Below are 5,368 nucleotides of genomic sequence, written 5' to 3'. Positions count from 1 at the left end.
CACACACACACACACACACACACACACACACACACACACACACACACACACACACACACACACACACACACACACACACACACACACACACACACACACACACACACACACACACACACACACACACACACACACACACACACACACACACACACACACACACACACACACACACACACACACACACACACACACACACACACACACACACACACACACACACACACACACACACACACACACACACACACACACACACACACACACACACACACACACACACACACACACACACACACACACACACACACACACACACACACACACACACACACACACACACACACACACACACACACACACACACACACACACACACACACACACACACACACACACACACACACACACACACACACACACACACACACACACACACACACACACACACACACACACACACACACACACACACACAAATATATATATATATATATATATATATATAGATATATATATATAAGCAGATAAATGAAGGGGAAAGGAGGGTGCTCGTTATAATACATGAAGGAAAGATGCCAACAGTCGGCGAGGCCAAGGAAAGCATTGGGGATTGTACTTTGTATTTTTTTTATTTTTACTTCGATAATTACATAAATTAGTAATGTAATCTGTTCAGGGGAAATACATTTAAACACAAAATAGAAGAAAAACAACGTGCCGATGGTGGGAACCCAACCCACGACCTCCGAATATCACGTCCGGTGCTCTTCCAACTGAGCTACATCGGCCGCTGTCCCCACTGCTACTTTCTTGGGTATTAATGTTGTCTGTATATATATATATATATATATAAATGGTGTATATATATGATTAGTCAACCACAGTGCGCCCGCGTGCTGGGCTCTGTTCTCTGCCAGTGTACTTTAAAGAAATTTAGAGGTTCGCAATTATGCGGAGCCCTTCACTACGGCGTCCCTCGGAGCATGCGCAGCTTTGAAATATTCTTTTGCACAAGAAAACCATTTATAGATGTTTAAAGACGGCAAAAAACTACCATTACAATATGTGCGTTGTTCTCCCCCTATGTATTTTTTAATGTGCAGTAAAACCTCGTTACAAGAGACACTCAAGGAACCCGAAAAAGATGTCTCTTCTAAGCAAGATCTCTTGTAACCAAAAATTATAAAAGCACTGTGTTGATCAGTTTACTGCACATCAGCATATAAATGCATTCACACGCATTAAAAGGAAAGTGTTCAGGAAAGCTTAAAGAAGTTATTCATACTAGTATGTATTTTTTGAGTGCAGAGTGTATTCCTTCCCAAATTCTGGAGGTAAACACTTTGCAAGCTTTCCTGTTGCTTTAATACCTTTGAATCACTCTTACATGCTCGTCACACTCAGATGCTGACACCTTTCCTCTGAAATGTCCTCGTAGTCACCCTCTTTGGCACATGTGCCGTTTACTTGTGCGAGAATTGCACAGTCTGAAAGCTCTTCGGTAGTATACAAGATCCACATCTGCAGATATGTATTCCTCAAAATATTATGCTACCTCAGCAGTCTCCTAGATGCTCGCCCATGCTTACTTCAAGTAATCTTTCTACAGTATCTACATATAGGCCCTCTTACATCATGTCACCACATTTAAAGCCTGCTTGTCTGAAACAGTTTTTCACAGCTTCACTTCTCAGGCCATTCCAGAGACCTGAAATCACCCGGAACAGCAAACTTACCATCAATTACTATTGTACAGTCTAGCTGCCTGTCGAGCAACAGGCTTTCATTAACATCGTTTTGTACAGCAGCCTGGCAGCACATAATGACTTTGTCTATGGGTTGAAGGCAGGGTGTGGAGTTTGGATGGAAAAAATAACTTTGGTGGCTTTGAGTGCGAGAACTTTGGTGCTGCGAGAAGCATTGACCACAAAGAGACATCAAGATTCTCAGCTTTCATCTTGTGCTCAAATTTTAAGTGAGGAATTAAGAATGCTGGATTTCATTCATGCATTTTGATTAGTTTTGTAGGTAACAGTAATGTCATGCCAGTGGCTGAAAAAACGGGGTCGTTTTGAGCTTCCGATGATGGGGAAGCACTCCTTCTCAGTTCCTGACATATACAACAAAAAGGATGCTGATATGGAACAGAATTTAGCTGAGGGAATCTGAAGTGCATCATGTACGAGTTGGTACGCCTCAGCTTCATTGCATGAGCACACCTGGATTGTGTCTCTTCTAAAGAGTGAAGATTTTACTCCAGGTACCTGAAAAAGTTGTCCTTAGTAACCGAGTGTCTCTTGTAACCGTGTATCTTGTATGCAATGGTGTTAGCCTGGCAGACATAGAAAAACCAACCAAACCATTTTTAAATGTCTCTTATAACAGAGTGTCTCTTCTTACAGTGTCTCTTATAACCAAATAAGGCTCACATTAGCAGCTTCGTTTGATCTACCTCTTGCGAAAGCATGATTGATGGCGAGCTATCGGATACTTATATAAGCTTCAGGGTGTGGAAGTTTGTGCATGCGAATATTTCATATGTCACAAACCTGCTGGTACTGGGGTGAATGTCTACTGGTAGTCCAAAAAGCATGTCTATAGACTATCTACACACAGTCTAGTAATATTGTCTATAGACAGTCTATATACCAATATCTAAAGAAGCGTAAGGCCATAAATCAATAGATTGTCTATAGACCAGTCTAAGGACTGTTCTATAGAGTGTTTACGGACCTTATTACCAGAAGTCTATAGGTTCTCTATGTACTGTCCAAAGCAATTTTTGTAAGGGCTCTGACTTCGGACTTTGTAGTCATTCGGTCCCGTTGGGTATATACCGTATTTACTCGCGCAATGAACCCACCTTTTTTTTTTTTCAAGAAACATGGATGACTGTTTGGGGGCAGGGTTCATTATGCGGGAACAAAAAGTTTTTTTTTTTGCAAGAGTCGTCCACCCTCCCACCCATCAGTCACCTACGAAGCACGCGGTCAGGCTCGATCATTTTGTGGCAGTGGACTGCGCCCACCGGGCCTAATCAAGACATGTAGGGAAAACCAGCACGCTTGTGCAACCCGACGAGCCGAACGAATAGCTGCTAGCTTGCCAGTCAAGGACCCTGGCACTCTGCCAAGTTCGACCCCCCGCCCCCCCCCCCCCCTCTCCCTCACCGCAAGGGATTGCTTCAAATTGTAATATGCACTGGGATAGTATCGCTGCGCAGCATCTCGGCATTTTACCAAGAGATGCGCTGTGGGCTGCGACGGCAACGGCGCTAAACGAAGAAATGGACTACGACTTCTTTGTTTTTATTCTCAGCGGCAAAAAAAAGGGGGGGGGGGTTGGGTTCATTACGCGATTAAATACGGTATTCGTTGCACTGTGATCTGAAAGCTCACTTTGTAATTGAACGGGCTAATAGCCCTGGAGGGCGGAGAATAAAAAATAAATTAGCTACTTTTAGTGTTGGCTGGGAGTTCGCGGTGTCGCCAATGCACCGACACCAACGGCGGCTAACCGAAGTGCTCCTGCGATGTGCCTTTCCATTCGACCTCGAAACGAACCGTACTAGCTCGGAAACCCACGGTGTCGCAAATCACCGAACAGCGGGGGCGAACCACTCAGCTGCTCCTGTGGGTGCGCGTCCACAGCCTGAGCCCCGAAGGGCCCAGGGGCGGCGGCGCCCTGGCGGCCCAGGCACCGACGCGGAAGTGGGCATTGTTTCGATCGCTGCCATGCCATCGCAGCCATCGAAGCAACCCTGGTTTGGCTGGATTCCCCCACGGTGGCGCCACTCACCGGCATGCGCTGCATACAGCTACCATGTCCTGTGGGGAGGGCTCCCCGGGGCTCAGGTTGGAGACGCGCAGGCGCACGGGCCAACGTTTGCTTGGCCAACGAAGCTCTGGCGCCGCTCGGAGTCCGCGGTGTCGCAACACACCGACACCCAAGGGCCTTCTAAGGTGCTCCTGCGGGGTCCTGTTTCGACGGACATATGGAAAGCACTTGGCTCGGAAACCCACAGTGTCGCCACTCACCGACACGCCACTTGGGCGTGCTCCTGTGGGGGAATCGATATTCCATATGTTGGCAGGAAGCAGCTTCGAATGGGCAGGAGGCAGCAACCTGGATTGCAACTGCTATCTCTTTGCCATGCCAACCTGCCATCACCAGCGTCTTCTCCACCGATGAGCTATGTCATCGCGACAGTTAAGGACTAATGTTGTCTCTTAAGAACCAAAACTGATTACAGCAGCGCCTCTGGCACTGGTTGTGTTAAACCGACATCTAGATAATTGTTAGCAGCCATACGAGAATGGTAGGGTTTTGACGTAATTAAATGAACTAGTATGTGCGAAAGCATTTGCGCCCAGATGAAAGTTGTTGGATACAGCATTGTGCAAGGCATTGTGGAGGAGTGTGTTACAGCTGGCACGCGGGGTGATTTTCTGCTGCTATGGCACTCCCTTTTTGGTGAAGTGCTCTCCCTTACCTCTCATCAAGTGCTTTGTTAGTATCTGTATTTCGAGGCCTCTTTTGTGGCGTTTCATAAAATCGGATTTCAGTGTAATAAATACAATCCTAAAAACGGCGCCGAAAGCTACGACGTTATGCACTTTCTTCCTATGTGACCTTCGTTGTTTCGAATCAGGTTCGGCGTATGTGTTTTTGGTGCCGACTCGGCCTACGTTATGCACAACATTCTTGGCTGAATTCGGCCTTGTGTGAATTAGAGGTTTGGCATTACATTTATCCGGTCATTAATCTGGTTAAACCAACAGAGAGATTTAGCTTACCGTGATCCGTGATCAACCACCGTGGCCCGCTTCCGCACGTGGGTGGGGCGCACAAGCTGGTTGGTCCCGACGCGGCAGGTCATATTTAGTGTTCCTGTATATGCTTCCTAGGGAGCATATACAGGAACACTAGTCATGTTCAGCATGCGGCGCCATCTATCGGCGACAAGGGGGTCTGGACATACGCAGTAGAACTCGCGGTGGCGGATCACGGTAGCGAATCGCGGGTCCCGGTAAACTAAAACGCTCTAAAAAGTCAGTGCGGTAGGACTGTTAGAATTACCAGCGTCATGACAAGAGCAGTTTTGCACTTAAAACAATACTGAGCTTGTGTTAAGCTTCCCTATTTTAGAATAAAAGTCATTTAATGACGAAAACATCAATGAATCGGTTCCGAATAATATCGCGCACGCGTGTTATTAGTGATGATACACTGCGAGCAAGCACTTTTTTGTTTACAACACTTTTGTTTTTTTTTTTTGCATAGACACGTGGTGTGCTCCCTGTTAGCTTTATTTCGATGAATTTCGATGAGTGTCCATCGATGAATGTCGATGGACACTACCACA

At 46.2% G+C, this 5,368-nt stretch overlaps 1 non-coding gene across 1 annotated transcript; it reads right to left on the bottom strand.

Moving 5' to 3' along the window:
• Positions 1 to 718: 718 nt before the first annotated feature.
• Positions 719 to 791, bottom strand: TRNAS-UGA (transfer RNA serine (anticodon UGA)). The gene has a single exon. It is a non-coding gene; the product is annotated as a tRNA-Ser (tRNA).
• Between the last annotated feature and the right edge of the window lie 4,577 nt (positions 792 to 5,368).

The sequence above is a fragment of the Amblyomma maculatum genome, chromosome 9, assembly GCF_055883805.1.
Source record: "Amblyomma maculatum isolate TAMU_Amacu chromosome 9, ASM5588380v1, whole genome shotgun sequence".
Classification (NCBI taxonomy): domain Eukaryota; kingdom Metazoa; phylum Arthropoda; class Arachnida; order Ixodida; family Ixodidae; genus Amblyomma; species Amblyomma maculatum.
Note: the sequence above shows the minus strand (reverse complement) of the source record. Positions and strands in the feature narration are given on the sequence as shown.